The sequence below is a fragment of the Electrophorus electricus genome, chromosome 1 (assembly GCF_041902795.1).
Source record: "Electrophorus electricus isolate QZ-2024a chromosome 1, ASM4190279v1, whole genome shotgun sequence".
NCBI classification, from domain to species: Eukaryota; Metazoa; Chordata; class Actinopteri; order Gymnotiformes; family Gymnotidae; genus Electrophorus; species Electrophorus electricus.
The window spans coordinates 44,296,694-44,324,020 of record NC_137497.1 but is presented as its reverse complement, the minus strand read 5'-3'; the positions used below and the strand labels follow the sequence as shown (position 1 = coordinate 44,324,020).

At 43.8% G+C, this 27,327-nt stretch overlaps 1 long non-coding RNA gene across 2 annotated transcripts; it reads right to left on the bottom strand.

Moving 5' to 3' along the window:
• Positions 1-26,441, bottom strand: LOC145649669 (uncharacterized). Of its 2 annotated transcripts, XR_014116617.1 has the most exons (4): positions 26,159-26,441; positions 5,030-5,111; positions 3,322-3,437; positions 1-136 (listed from the first exon to the last, which is right to left on the bottom strand). It is a non-coding gene; the product is annotated as an uncharacterized LOC145649669 (long non-coding RNA). The 2 variants fall into 2 exon arrangements; XR_014116622.1 differs by lacking the exon at positions 5,030-5,111.
• Positions 26,442-27,327: the final 886 nt, after the last annotated feature.

Genomic DNA, 27,327 nt, shown 5'->3' with positions numbered 1-27,327 from the left:
GGTCTGACTCATGGAGTGAGTTGCTCATCAGTGTGGTTTGATTCTTGAACCGACAGCTAGGGATCATTCTTTCAGGAGGGTGGGGTAAGTGGTGTAGCAGCAGTAGTTCTACGCTTCACGACCGCCTTTATCTGGACTGCAGAGAGAGACAGAGTGCTTTCATTAATTTCATTTGTTTCTGTAAAGGAGGATTATAGTGTGACCTTTCAGCGAAGCCAGACTGGCTTCATCATTCTTACTCATTATGCAAGCGTTCGATGAGATTCGACGAGACACCTGCCTCCTCAGGGGCGCCATTAGACAATAAATGAATTCCCTACAACTTTGTAAACTTACTCACTGTGTCCTGCCTGAAAAGTGCATAAAATAAAACCAAAAATGGTACCACTGAGAGCCACACCAGACCTGCTGTATCCTCAGGGCATTGTTAATAAGCATTACATTAGCCATTAGCTTTCAAGTCAGAGGGACACATTAAGGCAAATATAAGCAAAAATCGTTATTGTTAAAGGCTGCTGCTTTTAATGAAAAGTGAGGTAACTTTTATTCACCAGTTGTCCATGGTACATCCCAGCTGAATGTGCACACATATTTACTGTCAGTCATTTTCTCCCATAACAAACAACTTCTGCACTTGCAGTGCAAATTCCAGCTGAAGCCCATTTTGCTAATTATTGTGACTAACTGCCTCAACAATAAAACAAAACAGCTCCTCATAGAGTTACTGTACAATGACCAGAGCAGTGTGGCAAATCACTCCTGGAGTGTCTAGCAGTCAGGAGTCTGATTGGCTGAGTCCAGCAGTGTCCAGCAGTTAGGGGTCTGATCGGCTGTGTCCAGCAGTGAGGAGTCCGATCAGCTGTGTCCAGCAGTGTTCAACAGTCAGGAGTCTGATCGCTGTGTCCAGCAGTGAGGAGTCCGATCAGCTGTGTCCAGCAGTGTTCAACAGTCAGGAGTCTGATCGCTGTGTCCAGCAGTGTCTATCAATCAGGAGTCTGATCGGTTGTGTCCAGCAGTGTCCAGCAGTCAGGGGTCTGATTGGCTGTGTCCAGCAGAGTCCAGCAGTCAGGGGTCTGATCAGCTGTGTCTAGCAGTCAGGGGTCTGATCGGTTGTGTCCAGCAGTGTCCAGGAGTTAGGGGTCTGATCGGCTGTGTCCAGCCGTGTCAAACAGTCAGGAGTCTGATCGGCTGTGTCCAGCAGTGTCCAGCAGCTGGGGGTCTGATCGGCTGAGTCCAGCAGTGTCCAGCAGTTAGGGGTCTGATCGGCTGAGTCTAGCAGTGTCCAGCAGTCAGGAGTCTGATCGGCTGAGTCCAGCAGTGTCCAACAGTTAGGGGTCTGATCGACTGTGTCCAGCAGTGAGGAGTCTGATTGGCTGTGTCCAGCAGTGTCCAGCAGTCAGGAGTCTGATCGGTTGTGTCCAGCAGTGTCCAGCAGCTGGGGGTCTGATCGGCTGAGTCCAGCAGTCTCCAGCAGTCAGGGGTCTGATCGGCTGTGTCCAGCAGTCTCCAGCAGTCAGGGGTCTGATCGGTTGTGTCCAGCAGTGTCCAGGAGTTAGGGGTCTGATCGGCTGAATCCAGCCGTGTCAAACAGTCAGGAGTCTGATCGGCTGTGTCCAGCAGTGTCCAGCAGTCAGGAGTCTGATCGGCTGTGTCCAGCAGTGTCCAGCAGCTGGGGGTCTGATCGGCTGAGTCCAGCAGTGTCCAGCAGTTAGGGGTCTGATCGGCTGAGTCCAGCAGTGTCCAGCAGTCAGGAGTCTGATCGGCTGAGTCCAGCAGTGTCCAACAGTTAGGGGTCTGATCGACTGTGTCCAGCAGTGAGGAGTCTGATTGGCTGTGTCCAGCAGTGTCCAGCAGTCAGGAGTCTGATCGGTTGTGTCCAGCAGTGTCCAGCAGTCAGGGGTCTGATTGGCTGTGTCCAGCAGTCTCCAGCAGTCAGGGGTCTGATCGGCTGTGTCCAGCAGTCTCCAGCAGTCAGGGGTCTGATCGGTTGTGTACAGCAGTGTCCAGGAGTTAGGGGTCTGATCGGCTGAATCCAGCCGTGTCAAACAGTCAGGAGTCTGATCGGCTGTGTCCAGCAGTGTCCAGCAGTCAGGAGTCTGATCGGCTGTGTCCAGCAGTGTCCAGCAGCTGGGGGTCTGATCGGCTGAGTCCAGCAGTGTCCAGCAGTTAGGGGTCTGATCGGCTGAGTCCAGCAGTGTCCAGCAGTCAGGAGTCTGATCGGCTGAGTCCAGCAGTGTCCAACAGTTAGGGGTCTGATCGACTGTGTCCAGCAGTGAGGAGTCTGATCGGCTGTGTCCAGCAGTGTCCAGCAGTCAGGAGTCTGATCGGTTGTGTCCATCAGTGTCCAGCAGTCAGGGGTCTAATTGGCTGTATCCAGCAGTCTCCAGCAGTCAGGGGTCTGATCGGCTGTGTCCAGCAGTGTCCATCAGTCAGGAGTCTGATTGGCTAAGTCCAGCAATGTCCAGCAGTCAGGAGTATGATTGGCTGAGCTGTATTAGTGTTACTTTAGCTGGGAGTGATGTGATTTTACTCGTTCAAAGAATTGAGACACTCATGTCATGTAGGAAATAGAGGTTTGTGTATATAGCTTATGAGGACCGTATTTTAAGATGCAGTTTAACAATCATTTTAGACGAGTCACTTTGTGAATCTCCTTTTTAATATTGCTGTTGATGAATCAAACTGATTTAAATAAAAATTACAATAAATAAATGCAACGTTTCCCAGTTGGTATCAAATCAAGTAAACTTTTACTTTTTTCACCATGTTTTTTGAAAATCACATTTGCCTCTCCACGGAATTCATGTACTGGTGTCCAACTCTCCAAATAGGCAATATGAGCTTGCTTAAATATTCATACGAGAGTTTACAACCGTCAGCTTTACTTCTGCTGCTGACATGTCTAAGAATGCTATTTGAATCAAATTAAAGTTTCATTTTTGTCCCAGATTACTTGACATATTTCAGACTCAAACCATTATTTACCAGGGACAAGGCCTGCACTGCACTTTTCACATCTATTTAAAGCCAACACAGATGGGGCACTTTGCTACACACCACGATGTCCTGCAGAGGGTTCTGGGAAATGTGTTTGTAGATTGTACTAAACTGAATGCTAATCGTCCCGTCACACACTGCGGAATAATAATTTTATGTTAACGCTGTGAATCTCTAAAGATGAGTAGACCAACAAATGCAAATTTGAAGTGGGAAACTCCCACCATGGCCACACCCACCAGTGGCTGCACAGCCACTGAATATTGAACAGCCCTGATTTGCATGAAGGCTGAGCCCCACGGGCTGTGTGAATGATGTCCTAACCTTCAGTCTGTCCAAGGGCTTGCATGCTGCCAGTTGTGAGCCTGCTTCCTGCTTCTCAGCTGGGCTACCAGCGCCGTGACGTGCTCTGTCTCTTCTCGTTGTGTTCCTTGTATTAGCTAGTAAAGAAGAATGGAAAAAAAAGTTGGATCTGAAGTCTTGGATCTGAAATCAGAATCAAGGACACTGCTCAGGTAGTTCATCTGGTAGAGAAAGTTGCACAGGGTGTTAATAGCACTAAGGCCAGGGGTTCGATTCAAAAGAAGCACTTGTACTGTCATACTGATAAATATACAAGTCTCTCTGGATACTAGTGTCTGTAAAGTTTCTGTTTTATAGTGCCTAGATGAATAATTCTGTCTGGTAAATTGATAATATTCCTGTGAGTAAATATTACAGTGTAGGCTAAAGGAAACCCAGAAAGATGTGATTTCTCTGATGTGGTAAGGCTGCGAATACAGATTACACAGCAAGTCTAAATGGGACAAAAGGAATTTTTCCTGTTTCCTTCCAGCGTTGTGCTTTAACATGTTTGAACAGGCTGCTACAGAAAGACACTCAAAGTGTCGGAAAGTTTTCCAAGCAGAAGGGTGTCCTGTGTTATCCAGGCTGTCGTCATAGTCTAGCACCTTGTCCCTGCATGGTGTGTGGAGTGAGTCTTCACCTCAGGGTTTTCTCGCTGCTTACACAGGTGGAAATTCATATTTATATGCAGGGCAATGTATGCAAAGTATTTTGCATCTGCAAAAAGAGGGCTGGTTTCCATGACATCATAAATCTTATCCTGGACTGAACCGTAATGCCAGTGTGATTCATTTAGGGTTAGGGGCTGCAAAATCAACAGACAAGGCATCTGTAGTTAGATTTGAATCATTATGCAAAACAGTAAGATCTTTGTAAAGTGTTTGGCATTTTGCAAGAAGGCAGTTCTTATGTGTTATACAGAGTTTACGGTAAAATAAAGTCTACATGTTTGAATGTAGTAGTTTATCTTTTCTAGATTCTGTGGTGTGGGGTTCTGTGGCTCTTTGAAAGAAGAATGTTGTAGGTATTGTGGGGATTTGTGAATTCACCAGGCGTCCAGGGTGTCCTCCCCGATACACAAGGGTTTCAAAGTCCAAGCACATGAGCAGGTAGAAAACATGGACAAATTGCAAACTGAAGAGTTTAATCTCTAAAGGCATTTTATACAATCATAACACACCCTGTTTGTTTGTTTGCTGTCCTTCCATCAGCATAAACTGGTGTATATAACAGGTACTAAGGTTTGGGCAGCTGTTTCATATACCTTTAAATTTATAGTATAATAGTTAGATTTGTAAGTTGAATATATGACTGTTAGATAAACTATATGGCAAAATGTATGAGGATGTATATTTCAAAATATATGTTTTAGCCATGCCCACTGCTCACAGGAGTATATAAGCATGCACATAAGCACACAGTGTCCATAGACAGACACTGCCAGGAGACTGGTTCATTCTCAAGAGGTCAGTGACTGTCACAGGATGTCACCTTTGCCACAGGTGAGTTTGTGAAATTCTGTCCTGCTAGATCTGCCCTGGTCAACAGTAAGAGCTGCTGTTGTAAAATGGAAGAATCTAGGAGTAGCATAACCTCAGCCAGCCATAGAGCATACAAACTCACTGAGGAAAGCTGCCAGTGGTGAAGCACACGGCACATGAGAGTCCACCTGTCCTTTCTGACTTACGGCACAGCTGTGGTAGCGTCAGCAGAAGGACCGCGTTGAGAATGTCAGGACCTTCAGGAATTGGGATTCCATGGTGGAGAAGCTGCACACAAGTGGAAGGTCACTATACGATTGTTAATGCTGCACCATACACAGACATCGTACACAGTTACATGCATACATCTTTGGGTCTCCAGTTTGAAGAAGGTACTTTTCTGTTCTGGCAGGACTGCACAGCGAGGGGCCGTGAAGATGTGGTTTGAGGAGTTTGGTGTGGAGGATCGTCAGTATCCTTAACCTCCTCATCGAACACCTCGGGGATGATTTGGGATAATTTTTCAGCCAGGCCTTCTGGTTCAACCTCAGCTTGAGCTCACTAATGGGATTGTGATTGAAAAGGCACTCATTCCCACAGACACACAGAAGGGTGGAGGTGCTTATAGTGATAAAGAAGAGCCAAACCCACATCAGTACCCACGTAGGTGTGATGGTCAGTTGTCACATACATTTGGTCATATAATGATGCATAGTTGTTAGACATGTGACTCTTAGATATATGACTAATATAGATGAATATACCTTATATAGAAGGTAGAGAGAGAGAGAGAGAGAGAGAGAGAGAGGTGAGTAACTGCAGTGTACTGTAGTAAGAGATGTTGAGATATTCAAAATTCTTGTAGTTTCCAGAATGAGGTATATGACTGTTAGATATAGCACTGTTAGATGTAAGTGAGAGATAAAAGTGTTAGATATACGACTGAAAGATATGTGTTAGATATATGACAGAGATATGTGTTAGATATATGACAGATATATGTGTTGGATATATGACAGATATATGTGTTAGATATATGACAGAGATATGTGTTAGATATATGACATATATGTGTTAGATATATGACAGAGATGTGTTAGATATATGACAGATATAAGTGTTAGATATATGACAGATATAAGTGTTAGATATATGACAGAGATATGTGTTAGATATATGACAGATATATGTGTTGGATATATGACAGATATATGTGTTAGATATATGACAGAGATATGTGTTAGATATATGACATATATGTGTTAGATATATGACAGAGATGTGTTAGATATATGACAGATATAAGTGTTAGATATATGACAGATATATGTGTTGGATATATGACAGATATATGTGTTAGATATATGACAGATATAAGTGTTAGATATATGACAGAGATATGTGTTAGATATATGACAGAGATATGTGTTAGATATATGACAGATATATGTGTTAGATATATGACAGACATATGTTTTGGATATATGACAGATATATGTGTTAGATATATGACAGAGATGTGTTAGATATATGACAGATATAAGTGTTAGATATATGACAGATATATGTGTTGGATATATGACAGATATATGTGTTAGATATATGACAGAGATGTGTTAGATATATGACAGATATATGTGTTGGATATATGACAGATATATGTGTTAGATATATGACAGATATGTGTTGGATATATGACAGAGATGTGTTAGATATATGACAGATTTATGTGTTAGATATATGACAGATATATGTGTTAGATATATGACAGATATATGTTTTGGATATATGACAGATATAAGTGTTAGATATATGACAGATATATGTGTTGGATATATGACAGATATATGTGTTAGATATATGACAGACATATGTTTTGGATATATGACAGATATATGTGTTAGATATATGACAGAGATGTGTTAGATATATGACAGATATAAGTGTTAGATATATGACAGATATATGTGTTGGATATATGACAGATATATGTGTTAGATATATGACAGACATATGTTTTGGATATATGACAGATATATGTGTTAGATATATGAAAGATATGTGTTGGATATATGACATATATGTGTTAGATATATGACAGATATAAGTGTTAGATATATGACAGATATATGTGTTAGATATATGACAGATATATGTTTTGGATATATGACAGATATATGTGTTGGATATATGACAGATATATGTGTTAGATATATGACAGAGATGTGTTAGATATATGACAGATATATGTGTTAGATATATGACAGATATAAGTGTTAGATATATGACAGATATATGTGTTAGATATATGACAGATATATGTGTTGGCTATATGACAGATATATGTGTTGGATATATGACAGATATATGTGTTAGATATATGACAGATATGTGTTAGATATATGACAGAGATATGTGTTAGATATCTGACAGATATATGTGTTAGATATATGACAGATATATGTGTTGGATATATGACAGATATATGTGTTAGATATATGACAGATATAAGTGTTAGATATATGACAGATATATGTGTTGGATATATGACAGATATATGTGTTAGATATATGACAGATATATGTGTTGGATATATGACAGATATATGTGTTGGATATATGACAGATATATGTGTTAGATATATGACAGAGATATGTTAGATATATGACAGATATATGTGTTAGATATATGACAGATATATGTGTTGGATATATGACAGATATATGTTAGATATATGACAGAGATATGTGTTAGATATATGACTGTTACATATCTAAGAGTTATATATCTAACACACACATATGTGTGTGTGTGTGTGAGTGTGTGTGTGTGTGTGTGTCTCTGATATTTTAGAATAAGGATTGTTAGTTATGGGTAATGTGTATTTGTACATTTGCTCTGCTCAGGTGATGTTATTCACCACGAGTTTCACTATGTGTCAGATTGAATGAGAATTAGAGAATTAGAAAAAATCATTAAGCCATTAGCGTAATGAGGCTCGACGTTTCTGCATTTACACTGCGTTCAGTGAATCTGGCACTATTCCATCTGTTTTTCCCTCAGGCAAAACTGTTGCATATGGTGACCTTCAAAAGAAAAACCCTCTCGAATATATATGACACAAAGTGTGCATGCAGACGGATGTGTGGGAAACAGGCATGACTGAAAACGATGACCTGCTGAGGACACGCTTCAGGAACCAAGAAAAGAAAGAATGGGAAGAAAGAAGAAAGAGAAAGACATACACTTCAAGCTCTCAACAAAATCTCTCTTAGTGGCGACTTTCTATGATGATATATAGTTCAGGCCTAAGACTGAGATTAATCTTAATCTTGAACGAAATTATAGTCAATCTGGATGTGCCATTGAAAAGCCCTTTTCGTTTATTCCAAGGGCCTCCTTTTCTCTGGGAGTTCGCGTGAGTGCTACTTTGCTCGGTGTGTGACTGATGTATTACTTGGAAATACAACATGTAAGTTTGATTCATTTTCACTGCGTGACCAGCAACCAAACACGATCGGCTCGCTTTCAGATGGCAATAATGACAGGTTATCAAAATACGCCTGTAAAGGCCCACAGACATCTTACAGTCACATGATTGATAACAGTACAGATTACTTCACTGTTGCTAACTCTCCGAAGAAGGAAAAAACGCGCTACTGTATGATTTTTCACAATGAGGTCTGGCTAAAACTGAATTACCGGATAGAGGCCATTAGTGTGGTTTGAATCGGTACAGGTATAGGCACAACCTGAATGAGAGTGAGTGTGTGTGTCTGTGTGTGTGTGTCTGTGTGTGTGTGTGTGAGAGAGAGAGAGAGAGAGAGAGAGAGAGAGAGAGAGAGAGAGAGAGAGAGAGAGAGAGAGAGAGAGAGAGAGAGAGATCTAATGGCTGTCAAGTGGATTTAGCACACCTGTGAACAGATACTTGTTTTTTAAACTACCGTTACAAACTCGCCTGACCATTCCAACTGTTAGAAAGAAGCTTCATTTCGACTGATTCACAACTGATTGGATTGTCGTGTTGCAGCTAGTCATTAAATGACTGTGCACAATCAATAAATCACAATCACCCTCACTACCTAGTGCTGCCCAGAGGTGGACGGGTCCAGTTCACGAGTCCGGCCTCCGTTTAATGGTTCTTCCCCCTGCCATCCCGAGACGATTTGGTCCTCCATTAGGGTGTTTGCTTGTTCACCAGGGCTCTGGGGTGAATTTCTGGGGTAAAGCTCTGGTCATGGCCAGTGGTTCAGGTACTGTTCTAGTAATCAGAAGGTTGCCAGTTCAAGCCCTGCTGCTGCCAAGTTCCCACTGTTGGGCCCCTGAGCGAGACCCTTAACCCTCAATTACTCAAGTCGTGTTCAGACACAACTGGAAGCTGCTTTGGATAAAAGTGTCAGCTAAATGCTGTAAATAGCTTTATTTATGTATGCAGTCACAGCTACTCACCACTGCACTAAATCACCACTAGCGACGTCTGTAGTTACACTGACATCTCAACAACTGGCAGGCAGGAGGAGGAAAGGCAATAGCATTCTCCTTTCTTAATGTGCACCATAAACAAAAAAAATAGTCATCTTGTCCACATTCAGCACAGCTTATTCACTGATACTGTAGATAAACGTTGGTGTTGCTATGGGTGACAATGGGACTAAAGAAGATTTCCATGTGTGTGTGTTTGTACGTGTGTGTGTATGCGCACATACACAGGTGAACGTGCGTGTGTGTGTGTGTGTGTGTGTGTGTGTGTGTGTGTGTGTTCGTGTGTGTGTGTGTGTGTGTGTGTGTGTGTGTGTGTGTGTATAATTCACATTCCTGAATGACCTAAATGGCTTTAACTTCCTCCCTCTGTGGCAGTATTCCTGCTAAGCTCTTGGCTACAATAAGAATAACTCAGCAACCTCGTTAACGGATCACACAAGATTTTACAGACCAGATTTACTCAAACTATTTCCTTTCATGTCTAAAATTATATGAAAAAAAATGGAATAAATTGCATCGACTTCAAAAGTGTTGTGAGCTTTGATAAAAGAAAACGGTCTTAACAAAAAATCATATCTCATGTTTCATATCTCAGTGACATTATGATTTCAAATGGCAAATGTTCCTTAAAAAGAAAGGACATGGGTTTCACTTCACACCCAAACCCAGACTGCTTCACTTTAGCCAGATGAAGAAAGTCTTTATTACCCCAAGGAGGTGAGTGATGGTGTATCATAAAACTGGGCCCGAATGGAACAGATGGAGGTTTGGTGACTGTAAACCCCAGAATGTCCCTGAAAGCTGCTTCACTGAAGACTTATGAAAGCGATCTGTCAAAACCAGCCGAATGCTCGTTAGCTATGCAGATGAGCCTTGGCTGTCTAACCACAAATCACGTTTAAATTGTCATGTTAAAGTGGGGGGGGGCAGAGTTCATTTGTATGAAGACAGGATACCAGAGTCTGGCCCACGTCTAGTTTCTGTTCATTTTTGCAAGATCATCATTTTCACATTCCTGCAGATTTTCTCTTGACAGACTGATCCCCAAAGCACAAGGAAACTTGGAAACTGGCTGGAAATTTATGCCATATATAACAAAAAACAGTTGGTTTTAGGAGAACTGAACAATGATAAATATGTAGAGAGCAGGAAAGTAAATCGGGTCTTTCACATGAATTTACAATACGATACTGCTGCTTTTAGAAGTGAGCACATGATATGCAGCAGAGAGATTGAGTGGGTGTCGCCTCTAGTGTGGATTATATAAAAAGCAAAACAAAAAAAACACTCCATCACAGGTCACAAAGATAAAAAAGGGAGACCTACGTGACATTTGAAGACAGAATTATTGTGCAGGTTTACATGCCAGGTGTCAGTGGTGTCACAGACTGGCATTCCTGTGTGCGCAGCATGGTCCCTGTGTGGTAAACAGACTTCAAAGAGCTGCAACTGTGCTCACACGCTACCCTGGCTGAATAGGCGCGTCCTCTCACGCCCGTCAAACCGAGTGCACATGCACGCCGGGACCGACAAGGCGCACACGGTCAGACTGCTGTGGAAATGACCCGCTTTTAAAAGAACGGCATTCCAGAATGCCATCTATCTCTCACACAGTCTCTCTCTCTCTCATATATAACTTTCTCCTGTCTCTATCTGTGTCTCTCTCCCTCTCTCTCTCTCTCTCATATATAACTTTCTCCTGTCTCTATCTGTGTCTCTCTCCCTCTCTCTCTCTCTCTCATATATAACTTTCTCCTGTCTCTATCTGTGTCTCTCTCCCTCTCTCTCTCTCTCTCTCTCTCATATATAACTTTCTCCTGTCTCTATCTGTGTCTCTCTCCCTCTCTCTCTCTCTCTCATATATAACTTTCTCCTGTCTCTATCTGTGTCTCTCTCCCTCTCTCTCTCTCTCTCTCATATATAACTTTCTCCTGTCTCTATCTGTGTCTCTCTCCCTCTCTCTCTCTCTCTCATATATAACTTTCTCCTGTCTCTATCTGTGTCTCTCTCCCTCTCTCTCTCTCTCATATATAACTTTCTCCTGTCTCTATCTGTGTCTCTCTCCCTCTCTCTCTCTCTCATATATAACTTTCTCCTGTCTCTATCTGTGTCTCTCTCCCTCTCTCTCTCTCTCTCTCATATATAACTTTCTCCTGTCTCTATCTGTGTCTCTCTCCCTCTCTCTCTCTCTCTCATATATAACTTTCTCCTGTCTCTATCTGTGTCTCTCTCCCTCTCTCTCTCTCTCTCTCTCTCATATATAACTTTCTCCTGTCTCTATCTGTGTCTCTCTCCCTCTCTCTCTCTCTCTCATATATAACTTTCTCATGTCTCTATCTGTGTCTCTCCCTCTCTCTCTCTCTCTCTCTCTCTCATATATAACTTTCTCCTGTCTCTATCTGTGTCTCTCTCCCTCTCTCTCTCTCTCTCATATATAACTTTCTCCTGTCTCTATCTGTCTCTCTCCCTCTCTCTCTCTCTCTCATATATAACTTTCTCCTGTCTCTATCTGTGTCTCTCTCCCTCTCTCTCTCTCTCTCTCTCATATATAACTTTCTCCTGTCTCTATCTGTGTCTCTCTCCCTCTCTCTCTCTCTCATATATAACTTTCTCCTGTCTCTATCTGTGTCTCTCTCCCTCTCTCTCTCTCTCTCATATATAACTTTCTCCTGTCTCTATCTGTGTCTCTCTCCCTCTCTCTCTCTCTCTCTCATATATAACTTTCTCCTGTCTCTATCTGTGTCTCTCTCCCTCTCTCTCTCTCTCTCATATATAACTTTCTCCTGTCTCTATCTGTGTCTCTCTCCCTCTCTCTCTCTCTCTCATATATAACTTTCTCCTGTCTCTATCTGTGTCTCTCTCCCTCTCTCTCTCTCTCTCATATATAACTTTCTCCTGTCTCTATCTGTGTCTCTCTCCCTCTCTCTCTCTCTCTCTCATATATAACTTTCTCCTGTCTCTATCTGTGTCTCTCTCCCTCTCTCTCTCTCTCTCATATATAACTTTCTCCTGTCTCTATCTGTGTCTCTCTCCCTCTCTCTCTCATATATAACTTTCTCCTGTCTCTATCTGTGTCTCTCTCCCTCTCTCTCTCTCTCTCATATATAACTTTCTCCTGTCTCTATCTGTGTCTCTCTCCCTCTCTCTCTCTCTCCACCTCCCTCATCATCCCTCCCTCAGATACCATTGGTGTTCTAACAATGTGGCTATTGTCTGCTGGTGACCAGATGCAATGCCTAATTTGAAATGGAGATGTTGGCGCAGTGTCTTCTATCCCAGGTGGAGGCGTGCAAACACGTGCGCTCTGTAAACGCGATCTGGCCTCCACGCTGATAAACGATGCTGGGCACCAGGTGGGGAGGCGAACGCACAGACTAGACTCAGGTGTGGCCCCCCACTTTGCCCCATTTCCTGTTTCTGGGAAGGGCTTCACTTTGCAAGCGTGAGATAACATGAACTGAACATCTCCTGTGGTAGCTATTACAGACACTGCAAACTGGCGTCTAAGCAGTGTTCACACATTTACTTCTACACATTTATTCGATTTGTTTAGAATGAACACAGCCCGTGGAGTGAACATTTCATTAAAACAGTACCATCTGTGGTAATTCCCATATTAATGGAAAATTTTATCTTCTCAAAAAAGTAGTTCAAGATAGTTCAAGATTAAAAGTTTTCTCAATTACGAATCAATGACCTCAAAAAGGAAACAATTAACTACCTGTTTGTAACTATGTTACAAACTTGTCCAGTCATAGATGTTTATTTTAAATCGTAAGGCACCAAGAACATTTTAAAATGCAGGAAGAAATATTTATGGGGCTGTTATGTGTTACATTTGTGTTGCCTTTGTAGCATGATTATGAAAATAAGGATTAAAAGGTCATTCAAAAAACCAATGCGACCTTTACATGTGTACTCTCTAACACACACACACACACACACACACACACACACACACACACACACACACACACACAGAGAGAGAGAGAGAGAGAGAGAGAGAGAGAGAGAGAGAGAGAGAGAGAGAGAGAGAGAGAGAGAGAGCGAGCCTGCATCGTTATGCTGGTTAAAGACTTTCTGTGATCAGTATGTTGCACTTCCATTCAGATTTCTGTGTAAGGTGTGTCTGAGTGTACAGATTTCTGTGTAAGGTTTGTATGAATGTACAGCTCTCCATCTAGCTTATTTAAACAATGATTTTTGTTCCCTCATATATTTCTGATTGCCTCTGTCACGATTGATCCTCCCAAGCATCCTGTCTCCCTGTTTTTTTGGATTTCTGCATGTCTGTTGATTGCCCTCTTTGCCTGTTCCCAGTCTGTTTTGGTCGCTTTGTGGGCTGCTTTTCTGGATATGCTTCCTTGTCTTGTGTTTTGGATTACGTCTGTGGACTACACATGTTCTCTAATAAACTACATTCTTGCGATGTCGGGTACATGTGTACCTGCTGACTCCAAACGGAGGCGAAGTCTTCTGTAACGATCCAAGCACGAGCAGACGCGGAGTCGCACGCAGTACGGTGAGCACAATAACATGTAGGTTCATAACGGCACGAACAAGGAGGCAAACCAAAAGAAACATGAGGAAACAACACCTGGAAGTAAATAAACAGAGACGTTGCCGTGGGAACCGCCAGGGGCGGGGCAAACGTGACAGTCTTCAACAAGAAGAAAAAGCAGAGTTAGGCTCTGGCTTCGCTAGCACCAGTCTCTATGGAGGTCACACTCTGGAAGCAAGAAACGATGCAGGTCTGTAAGAAGTAAAAATGTTTTTGGAAGAGGCTGTCTGCATTTTCGAAAGTCCTAGTAATGCATATCTAATCTCAAGGCTGCGCACTAAGACCTGGACAAAGTGATTTCCATACTGATATATGCAGGCCGTGTCTTTGGGTCCCCATCTGCTAATTCTAAGAGTTAGTGTAGATCAAGAAGTCCTTCCAGAATTGGAGGTCTTTGGGTAGCTTTACCTCTCCCTTTGCTGGGTGTCTTTCACACAGTGGGTAAAATCAAACTAGCAGATCTGCAATCATGTCTTCTGAACCCAGGAACATGATGCACAGCTGGAACCAGAGAGCTTTTCACACACGTTTCACTACGGCTAAGCTACAGGCACTAACCGGCACTGGATGCCACGATCACTGTCCCTGGTGTCCCTTTCACATCTTAACTTTGGCTCTGGTTTTGTGCTCCGGCCCTATTACATCCCCATAATCTGTTATTGTTTTCACCTGTTCCTGGTTTTGCCCTGACTGGTTTGTGTATTTGTTTGTGTTTTCCTGCATTCCCTGTTGGTCTTTTATGGTTTGTTCTCTTTTTATTTTAGTTTGAAAATCTATTTTGGAAGCATCAGTCATTCAAAAATGAAATTCCAGCGTATTACACTGGCTTCTCTCTATTACTGTGTGTGCACACAAGTAAGCGTAATTAAGTGCCCTAAATCCTCTTTGTTAGCACGTGTTAGCATGCTCTCTGTTAGCATGTTTGTTAGCGTGTGTGTCAGCGTGTTTTTCAGCGTGTTTGTTAGCGTGTCAGCGTGTTTTTCAGCATGTTAGCATGTTTTTCAGTGAATTTTTCAGCGTGTTTTTCAGCGTGTTTGTCAGCATGTTTTTCAGCGTGTGTGTTAGCATGTTTGTTAGCGTGTTTTTCAGCGTGTGTGTTTGTTAGCGTGTTTTCAGCGTGTTAGCGTGTTTGTCAGCATGTTTTGTGATTGTACTCAGAAGTCTCACCACACTGCCCTGCGACACCTCTGCTGTCTTTCAGCCTCTTAATACCCTTCAGCCTTCAGTGTTTGAACCTCTTTTCAGTACTTCCTGCTTTCGTGCTGTTTTCACAGCAATTTCTTGCAATTACTGTCTAAAACATTTCTGACTATTCAGAATATTATCAGCATCTGAATATTATCCTCATCTTACCTCAAGTCCCCATCATGCTTCATGTGAATCATCTTATGACTATTTTGAAAGGTCACTATGTATTTCTATATATCGTATTTACATACTGGCAAGATGAAACTAATTCAATTTCACAATACAAATAAACCCACCTAATTTTCCTTAACCTACACAAAGGCCGTTATATTCAAAATGTGTCAGTCACAACAAACTAACACATATGTCAAAATGCTATTCTACACCAATCAGAATGATATAAAAATGATTATTTCACTAGAAAATATGTAAATACACTCATCAGTCACTTCAATGAAATGCCTTGTGCCAACCCTTACCACACTACTTACACACATGGAGGCTCTTCATAAGCGTACAGTTACAGACTGTCCCCGGACAACATGGTGCCCTCGCGGAAGGTGTTCAGTGCTACTGAGTTTCTAACAGATATCAGTGTGGTTGCTGAGTGGAGACTGAGCCACCATCCAAATGTACCAGCCGTTGAGAAAGTAACCGTACAACACAAATCACTGTCAGGTGGCCTGGGGTTTACCTACAATGTACGTGTTGCTAAACATATATGTATATCTGTTTAAAATATACTGCATATGTATTTGAAATCTAATAATTAAGATATTTAATTACTAAATTCAATATTGGCAAAACATAATCAATCTGCAAGTGCTTATATTTCAATATGAGGGCAAACAGGTTAGAGGTGGTTTTCACATGAAAGGGCCATTTGGTCTGTACGTTTCCTGGTGTGTGTGTGTGTGTACGTTTCCTGGTGTGTGTGTGTGTGTGTGTACGTTTCCTGGTGTGTGTGTGTGTACGTTTCCTGGTGTGTGTGTGTGTGTGTACGTTTCCTGGTGTGTGTGTGTGTGTGTGTACGTTTCCTGGTGTGTGTGTGTGTGTGTGTACGTTTCCTGGTGTGTGTGTGTGTGTGTACGTTTCCTGGTGTGTGTGTGTGTGTACATTTCCTGGTGTCTGTGTGTGTGTGTACGTTTCCTGGTGTGTGTGTGTCTGTACGTTTCCTGGTGTGTGTATATATACGTGTCCTGGTATATTCTCTGCAAACTTCTGGATGGCTTTGCAAAAGACATAACTGGAAAAGAAACGAACCTTTTTAAATGACATCATTAAATGTTAATAGTTCAGAGGTTTCTTAAGAAAAGCAACACTGCTACCTAATAAAAGGTTATGACGGTACTTTTGATAAAAGACCCTCGTTGGTATTGTAATCACGGGTTAAAATACTGGACAAAAATAATAAAAGTCTGTTCACTTAATTGCCTGATATAATATTAAAGAAGTGGTGAGAGGAGCATGTGGCTAATGTACTGTTGTCATTGGTGTAATATTGATGTGATTGTTTATGTAATTGCTGTGGACAGAGACGCTCCATTGTAATACCGAGTCGTTAACAGGGAAGCTGCCTCACGCCTCTGTGTTTATTAATTCTGGTTAAGAAAAATAGACAAAGTATAAAAGTGAGAGGCAAATGCCCAAAGGTCACAGCCTTTCTTAGGAAATCTGTCACGCGGTCAGAAAGGAAACCTTGAGGAATTCAATTTGCTTAGCCACAGGAGTAATTTTACATTTTTGATCAACTGTAATATTTTATTGGAGACCATTCTGGGAAACCCTTTATATTGCATTCCACCTAAAAAGATCATTTCTAGCGCTGCTAAGAGAATCAGTGATGTTCCTGGAATTTATGGCCATCTAAGAAATTGAATCGTAACGAAACTGGCTGAAGAGAAATCTTTTTTAGTGGTTGTATGTTTATTCATTTTGGATCAAGGCAAATCACTATGGAGATCTTGTTGCAATGGTAACGTTTAACATGTTGACCAAGAACATTATGGCAAATGTTGCGTTTTCTCTCCTAAGCATTTACCACGGGGTGGAGAACCTCCCCCACCCTCAGGCCATCTAAATTCAGCTCATATCCTCTCCACCCACCAGTCCTTTGCCCCCATAAATACATGCATGCCAAAGGGAAATTTCCTACCCACACTCCTTTAATATTTAATCAAGACAACAGAGTCTCAAATGAAATTAGTGCACATGCATGCTAGATCATATTGTCTGATCCAACGCCTCGTCCTGTATCCGCTATCAATTACAACTTTGACTTTAAACTAACTCATTTGTGCGGGATTGGCAATTTGATTTGAGGAACTCTCTCAGTTGATTTCCCTCTGCCATTAATTTAATTTGGACAGCCCCCATCAGCAGATGGAGTCACCTATTTTCCAGCGCTCATGCTATAGGTACACAGGGCCACTGTTTTCCCCTGTTTTACATTGTGAGTTCCACTGTCTGTGTAGCCTAGAGGATCTCTTCAACCTCCACCACCAGAAGATTTACTGCTTACTGGTTTTTTTTGTTTTGCACTGCCATGGTTTAAATAGTAATCAAATGTTTTAATGACTGTATAAATAGCAGCCTCTGTATAACTGAATATCCATGCCTGGAAGCATTTTAAAGCAGGACAGAATTACCTGCTTTACTGTTTGGTGAACAAATGACTATATCTGGAAACATGTATAATAAAGTGACTATACCTGGAAACATGTATAATAATGAAACTATATATGAAAACATGTATTATAACAAAACTAGATTTGGAAACATATAAAACAAAGTGACAATATCTGGAAACATGTATAATAACGTGACAATATCTGGAAATGTATAATAATGTGACAATATCTGGAAACGTATAATAATGTGACAATATCTGGAAATGTATAATAATGTGACTATATCTGGAAATGTAAAATAATGTGACAATATCTGGAAATGTATAATAATGTGACTATATCTGGAAATGTAAAATAATGTGACAATATCTGGAAATGTTTATCTGTAATGAGAGAGATGTGAGCAAGAACAGCCCCGCCCCGCCGAGTTTCTGCACCAATGACTCGCTGCCCTTAAACCACTAGTCCATCTCTCTCATCATTGCTGTCATGCTGGTGATCCTGATCTTGGGCCAGATTCAATCTGGAATTCCACAGGCTCCCTACCAGCTAATCGCATAGTAGAGAAAGAGGGGAGCTACACTGGAAGACAGCTCCACAGAGAGCCTTCTCTGGTGCTGGGAATGTTGGCGGCTGGAACACGGCCTCCGAGCAAGCCGGTGTGCTGGCAGAGGTGTTTGGTAGCCGAGAATAACAGAGCCGAGCGCTCGGAGCGACGGACGCATTTAAACAGGGCATGTGGACGAGACATGGCGCGGTTTTTGTGAGTATTGATTACACAAGAGTTACAGGGGGGATGATGGATAGAGCAATGAGGTATCACGTGTTAAGAAACACAATTACGACTAATGTCTCTCCATAAAACCTTTAGGTCCCACAAGGACTGTCCTCAGATCAGCACACCTACTGCCCTGCCACCTCCTTCTTAATTACTTTAATGAGCCAAAGTGACAGAGAAAAGCATTTCTGTCCTTGATTACACACGTCGCGTACACTCCATAGCTCCCTGTCCATATGGGAGTAGTCTACATTATAGTGAAGGCTCCCTTAGCCTGGAAAGCAGACCAATTATAGGGGTTTAGCCTTGCCTCAGTGCCTACAATAATGTGTGTCTTCAGTGAGGGGAAGTGTTTCATCTTAGTTAACCACACTGCCAGCTTTGCAAGTGCACGGAATACTCCAGGACTGCATAAGTCCCTGTACTGTAGATGTGTCTACCCCTCCCTGTCTACCTGCGTGAAAGAAGGGGCAACATAACTGGTCCTGAATCAGCTACTACAGGGTCGAAAATGTTCAGAAATATGAAACACATACGTACACATCATACACAGTGCTCTCAAAACACACCAGCAGAGTGATGTTAAATATTTTCTGCAAAATGCAATATGAAGAAATGTGATGCACGGAACGTCTTTTCTTTCAGCATGTTTGCTGTTATATGTGCTTTGCCACTTTGGATTAAGAGCGTTTTTAAGCAATGTCATGCTTCAATGAAGAAATTATAACAAACATGGAAAAAATTGGGGATCTTTTGGTCAAGAAATAAAACCCCCTAAAATATAAGTGCTGAGATCATGGTGGTGGGCTGTGAACTGAGGACAGCACTCTGCGGCACTGGGCTCACCAGGGATGCGTTTATTGCTTTTGTAAATTTGGCAGTTCCTGGCTGGCTTCAGTCGGAAAGTTCTCAAGTTTTATACAACAACGAGTTGGCTTTGAATAGCTGTTCTTGTCCTGGCTAGCAGTTATTATTCCAGCGCTTTCAGAGGGAATGCATTTATCAACAACATTAGTTTATTCTGCTGTTTAGTTTTGGTTTCCAATGCTGCAAAATAACATCGTAAAAATCTTTATTTAAAAACTCCAACATGTAGAGTCTTATGGATGCTACAAATATGCAGGCAGTTCTTAAACCCAACATGTTAAATCCTGTAATGAACCTGTACATGATAATTTAAGAATAATTGACTTCTTTTTCCATGCAGCTATGGTAAAATGCATTTAGAAACCTGAGACATATGAACTAATTCCCAGTTTGGTAAATTGAAACAAAAATTTTAAAATAGCTTGCTTATTAGCCTTGGGTGTGATATATGAGAACAACAGAACTCCTGCCAGTCCTGATGAGCTGACGAGGAGGAAGTGCTGAGGGAATAGCTCATTATTCCGAGCTTTGGTGAGAATTCGTCCCCAAAGCCGCCCCACCCAGCCGAAACACAAAGTGGAGTAACCACATTTGCAGTATGGTAAGATGCAGTAATTAATGGCATCGAGTCACATCCGTAAGGATCCTGACTTTGAAGGTCTGATTACTTTTTTATCGCATTTCCAAACTTCAAGTTAGTTTTGGGAGTGTGGTAACTCGGTTAGCGGCGCGGCTGGAACAGGGATGAGCCGGCTTCACGCGTGATGGATGACCACGCAGCAGGCTGACTATTAAAAAAGCACAAGCTTCCATATTCTAGACAAGAACAGTAAACACATCCTGAGAACTGCATCCAAAATGACTCTTTTACAGACACAAAACCATCCAGGACTGTAAAGTGGAGGCTTATGGGATGTTAAGTAAACAAAATACCATTGTGTCTGTGTGGTGACATGTGGCAATGTCAAAAAGATATGATGTACAGGTAAATGAGTCCAGTTTGCCTCCATAATTGTTAGAGAGCTATGCTAATGACACTATAAGGGAAACATTATGAAAAGTGTAATGGAATTTTAATTATTGAGCTATCAGATATGATTTAAAATTAAATCACTCTGTAATGATGCAACCTCAGGAGAAGACATTGGGGTATTATTCGAAATCAATTCTGCTCTCACAGATCTGGAAGCTTTTATCTACATGCATCGGTTATAAAAGGAAAACCATTTAAAAAGTTGTGTGTGTGTGTGTGTGTATGTGTGCGAGAGAGAGAAATAGAGAGATGGAGAGAGAGAAAGACTGAAAGAGGATTGCTGGACAGAGAGAAAGAGAGACAGGTTGTTTTAGTTTATCACTCCAGTCTAGGAAGCTGTAGGTTCTAGAGGACTGCACAGTCAGAAGTCTAAATGTGCAGTTGCATGGTCAACATTATTCTCTCTCTGACTTCCATTACTGTTTTATGAGGCTTAAGCCCCTCCTCATAAAGTGGCACGTCCTATCGTGTTTCTTCCTCATGCTGTGCTGTGTCACATTGGTTTCTGCTGTTTCTGACAGTTAGAAGGTCATCGTTTTTCGCAGCTTCTCCTCAGACTTCTCTGTGTTTTGAGAATGAAAAACAGCAGCTCATTACTGTCATAATACATTTCCCTCATCTTACCCTTCTACCATCATTCACCATCTCCCCACCACCCCAACCATTACCCCCCCACAAAATCTGCAACACCACAACAAACCCCGCCCACCACCAACTCCTCCCCAACACCACACCAACCCCCGCCCATCCACCACCACTACCTCCTCCCCAACACCACAAAAACCCACCCACCACCACTAACCCCTCCCCAACACCACACCAACCCCCACCCACCACCACTACCTCCTCCCCCACACTACACCAAACCCCGCCCACCACCACTACCTCCTCCCAAACACCACAACAAACCCCGCCCACCACCAACTCCTCCCCAACACCACACCAACCCCCGCCCACCCACCACCACTACCTCCTCCCCAACACCACAAAAACCCACCCACCACCACTAACCCCTCCCCAACACCACACCAACCCCCACCCACCACCACTACCTCCTCCCCCACACTACACCAAACCCCGCCCACCACCACTACCTCCTCCCAAACACCACAACAAACCCCGCCCACCACCAACTCCTCCCCAACACCACACCAACCCCCGCCCACCCACCACCACTACCTCCTCCCCAACACCACAACAAACCCCGCCCACCACCAACTCCTCCCCAACACCACACCAACCCCCGCCCATCCACCACCACTACCTCCTCCCCAACACCACAAAAACCCACCCACCACCACTAACCCCTCCCCAACACCACACCAACCCCCACCCACCACCACTACCTCCTCCCCCACACTACACCAAACCCCGCCCACCACCACTACCTCCTCCCAAACACCACAACAAACCCCGCCCACCACCAACTCCTCCCCAACACCACACCAACCCCCGCCCACCCACCACCACTACCTCCTCCCCAACACCACAACAAAGCCCGCCCACCACCACTAACTCCTCCCCAACACCACACCAACCCCCACCCACCACCACTACCTCCTCCCTAACACCAAACCAAACCCCACCCATCACCACTACCTCCTCCCCCATACTACACCAAACCCCACCCACCACCACCAACTCCTCCCCAACACCCCACCAAACCCCAACCACCACAACTAACTCCTCCCCAACACCACACCAAACTCCACCGGCCACCACCAACTCCTAACACCACACCAAGCCCGCCCACCACCACTAAATCCTCCCCAAAACCACACCAAACCCCCCCACCACCACTAACTCTTTCCCAACACCACACCAAACCCCAACCGCCACCACTAAATCCTCCCCAACACCACACCAACCCCCGCCCACCCACCACCACTACCTCCTCCCCAACACCACAACAAAGCCCGCCCACCACCACTAACTCCTCCCCAACACCACACCAACCCCCACCCACCACCACTACCTCCTCCCTAACACCAAACCAAACCCCACCCATCACCACTACCTCCTCCCCCATACTACACCAAACCCCACCCACCACCACCAACTCCTCCCCAACACCCCACCAAACCCCAACCACCACAACTAACTCCTCCCCAACACCACACCAAACTCCACCGGCCACCACCAACTCCTAACACCACACCAAGCCCGCCCACCACCACTAAATCCTCCCCAAAACCACACCAAACCCCCCCACCACCACTAACTCTTTCCCAACACCACACCAAACCCCAACCGCCACCACTAAATCCTCCCCAACACCACATCAAACCCCGCCCGCCACCACTAACTCCTCCCCAACACCACAACAAACCCCACCCACCACCACTACCTCCTCCCCCACACTACACCAAACCCCGCCCACCACCACTACCTCCTCCCAAACACCACAACAAACCCCGCCCACCACCAACTCCTCCCCAACACCACACCAACTCCCGCCCACCCACCACCACTACCTCCTCCCCAACACCACAACAAACCCCGCCCACCACCACTAACTCCTCCCCAACACCACACCAACCCCCACCCACCACCACTACCTCCTCCCTAACACCAAACCAAACCCCACCCACCACCACTACCTCCTCCCCCATACTACACCAAACCCCACCCACCACCACCAACTCCTCCCCAACACCCCACCAAACCCCAACCACCACAACTAACTCCTCCCCAACACCACACCAAACTCCACCGGCCACCACCAACTCCTAACACCACACCAAGCCTGCCCACCACCACTAAATCCTCCCCAAAACCACACCAAACCCCCCCCCACCACCACTAACTCTTTCCCAACACCACACCAAACCCCAACCGCCACCACTAAATCCTCCCCAACACCACATCAAACCCCGCCCGCCACCACTAACTCCTCCCCAACACCACACCAAACCCCGCCTGCCACAACCAACTCCTCCCTAACACCACACCAAACCCCGCCCACCACCAACTCCTCCCCAACACCACACCAAACCCCGCCCACCACCACCAACTCCTCCCTAACACCACAACAAACCCCACCCACCACCACTACCTCCTCCCCCACACTACACCAAACCCCGCCCACCACCACTACCTCCTCCCAAACACCACAACAAACCCCGCCCACCACCAACTCCTCCCCAACACCACACCAAACCCCGCCCACCACCACTAACCCCTCCCCCACTGCCACCCACATTTCCTTCAAGAATCACAATCGGATGAACCATTCATGATAAACATGGTCATTTAATGTACCTCGAAATAGATTATGCTTTAAAGACGCACAGAACGCCATGGGGTAATTAACCTGAATGCAAATTAGCATTAAAATATGCAAATGCATGTAGCATATGGCCATGAACTGCCACTGAGTGGAATACATGGAGCAGATGTAGTAGAAGAAGATAACTGTAGGAAGGTAGACTGTACGAGACATACAGTAATCTAATGTGACCTGAGATCATCTCTGCAAGGTCTCAGGTTCAACCAAACCTCATACTAATCCCTGTCTCTAATCCCTTTCAGCAGAGCCACATTGTTTTTCACTTGACCCGGATCCTGATGACCCCTGGATGTCTGGGGCCAAGCTAAGCGCACAGGTATGCCATGCTATCAGCACCAGTGTCATCCTCACAGCACAAAGCCAAGCACACAGGTCTCAGACCTGCCATGCTAATGGCACAAGCACCCTGACAGCGCAAATCCAACAGGTGTCAGACCTGCCCAGGACGATGCAGTCCAAGTGTCATGACAATCTCAGACCTCACCATCCCAGAGAAAGGATCCCAAGGTGACCGTGTTTCACACCTCAGCTCAGAACACTGTCAGCAGCTACCAGCATGACGTCGCCAGACGTTATGTGACATCTCGGTGAATAAAATGCTACTCAACTACAGGATAAAGGATAACCACGGCAGTACTGAGAGCAAATGTTTCAGGTGGGCATGAAAAGCTTGGCACAAATAGGTGGCATCTGTGACTACACTCTGAACCTGGCACCAGCATGCATCTTCAGCGCGCCATGCCAGACATCGTCTCCAAGAGCTATTTTAATACGCAGCCTTTGACAGAAGGTGCCCACATACCTTAGCAAATATGAAGTTGTGCTAGTTTTGCAGAATTCTCTTATTAGTCTATTCTAAATGGATTATTCTTTTATCCATTTCTCTACAACAGAGCTTCTCATGCTCTAGTTTCAAAAATCTGGTCGAGAGCGTCTGTTTCCGCTCGTTACCATGGATTAGATTACAATTACAACTGGAACTCACAGATAATATTTGTTTTTCACTCAGCAAATGTTTTGAGAGCTGCAATTGTACTTTTTGGATGACAGTGAATCATCTGCACTTAGGAAACTGAATCAGAAATGTAAAAAAAAAAGTGCACAAAAAAGCATAATTCAATGGCAGCTTTCTGTTTCTACCAAATGAAGGTGAGACAGAAAGTGCCATGTCACGACTGTGTTACAGCAGCGGATTTAACTTAGAGGAAGAATTCAAAATGAACACTGAAGGCATATAACCACACTACACTTACACTCTGGATGCACTGCACTACACATACATACACTAAGTTCTACACTGCACTTGAGCATGGCTTTCTGTGTGTGTGTGTGTGAGCGTGTGCTATCGAATTCTATATTTTCTATGTCTTGATTAAGAAAACCACAGAAAACCAAGCCACTGTTCTTTTGTCAAACACAATAAACATCATAAATGTTTTTGCTTGTTTAACATAAAAGCTGCATACTGAAACAGTAAACATTTATTTTCAGTTACTGATGTTGTGCTTTGGGTTACGAGTAACCCTAGACTATGAAGGCAGTGACGTGTGTATGACACAAATGACATATGCATGCGTGTCCTGAAAATGTATAAAAACAAACGTGTGTTTGTGAGTGACATGCTTTGTGGCAGTGTGTTCTCATGAGGTCTTGCTAAAAGATGTTGACAGATTAATCTCGCACATCAATAGTCAGAAAAACACGTCGTGTTTACTTAAGCCAGCGTGAGCAGTAGGTCTGCGTTAGAGTCCCTAGTTCGGGGCTATGAGTAACACAAGCGCGTGAGCCACATGAACTCGTAGTGAGGCCATGAGGCCGTGAGCGTTCCAGTACAAAGACACCTCTCTACTTCGCAGCTCCCATCAAAGGGCTGCACACTGCTGAACATTCACGCTTGGTTTGGTTAGTGGGTTGAGTTACCTGTGGTAAAAGAACACAAGTGTCATGAATTCTGCGAGCATCCAGTTTATGAACCCACCACCTGACAGATGTTTCCACAACATGGCACAGTTTTGGACAACGGCATCGTGGCGTGCACGAGATGCTGTGCTTGCCGTGTTGAGACCGAGGAACTCCTGAAGCACCTTTTAAATTTTTAATCTAAACATGATCCAAAGGAACTTAATTAGCCCGCGGACTTGACCCGGGAGAACAGCGCGGGTCAGCGTTTCTTCACACCCTGCCAGAGTGTCGGTTAAATGAGGTGCCGAGTAGCAGCCTTACCATCGCAACTCCGACCCCGCTAATTTACATCCTAAAGTGCAATTAGGAGAAATCAACTATGCAGTCGTCGCCCGTGACGTCGGGGTATCCTGTTCGAAGGGCCGCAGTCATTACCGTTAACACGCGGCGTGTGCTTGGTGTGCGTTTATTATCTTAGCATGTTGGCAGCTGGTCCATGTTTAGGTCATGAATTCTAAACTGCTACACGTCGACTTTTTAAACAGCCCCTTAATACTTGTTTAGCGCGTTTTCTTGTAATTAACAGCAATACTCCCACACAATACCTTATTCAATTTGCGCTGAAAGGCTGCTGTCTGTGTAGTTTTTAACTGCACCCGTGGTGACGACTTCCCGTTCCCGATTCCGTTGCGCTGCGTTGGCTGTGGCGTTAGCCGGAGTCCGCGAAATCAGCGTGGCCCATAAAACCGAAGGACAGCGGGGCAGCGCTCTGTTCATCAGAGCGTTGTGAAATATGCTTTACAATTATTTCCACTTTGGGTTTTTATAGTCCGCAGTAGGGGCTGGGGAGACATCGTGCGCTACCACTGCAATGCGAGACGGAGAGATTATGACGGGCACGTCATTAACACCCAGGTCGCACTGCTTAACCAACATCGGCACAGACGACTGCTGTTCCTGACGTTGGCCATGCTGAGGTCAGAAAGGAACAGTCTACAGGTCGTGACTAATACGCCTTTGCCATGTAGAGGTGTCGGATGTCTGAATCACGTCTTCAACCGCCAGTTTAATATTCTTTCTGTGGGGAAGACGCATTTCAGGTGACTCGGTGCTCCTTCCGAAGCAAGCTCGCCAAATCTCGAGCTTATTTTACAACCATAAATAGAAGCAGAAGGGTTTTAGTTACCGTAAATTCTAAGCCTTGCACCCTACCAAGTCAGTCAGAAGGTGACGACGATGTTTCAGTGGATAGCTCACTTTGTAGATGGCTTTGAAAAATGTCTTTAATATATCTCCTAGCTCTCTGTGTGATATCGTTTCTGACAATAATTGGGAGAAAAACAACATTAGCTACGTATATAAATAAATATCATATCTAGGTCATTTCTATACTCTGTATGTAAATGAGAGAGAAATCTGAGCTAATTTGGCCCATACAAACCAGTTAGGCAGGGATCCAATAGTGATATCTGCTGTTACACATACTACTGAATTGTACCCATACTACTGAATGTTACACATAGTACTGAATGTTACACATACTACTGAATGTTACCTATACTACTGAAAGTTACCCATACTACTGAATGTTACACATACTGCTGAATCTTACCCATACTACTGAATGTTACACATACTACTAAATGTTACACATACTACTGAATCTTACCCATACTACTGAATGTTACACATACTACTGAAAGCTGCAAGGGAGAAGTGTGATGCATACCTCTAACCAAATCGCCATAACATGTAAAAATTACTTGCTTTGTCA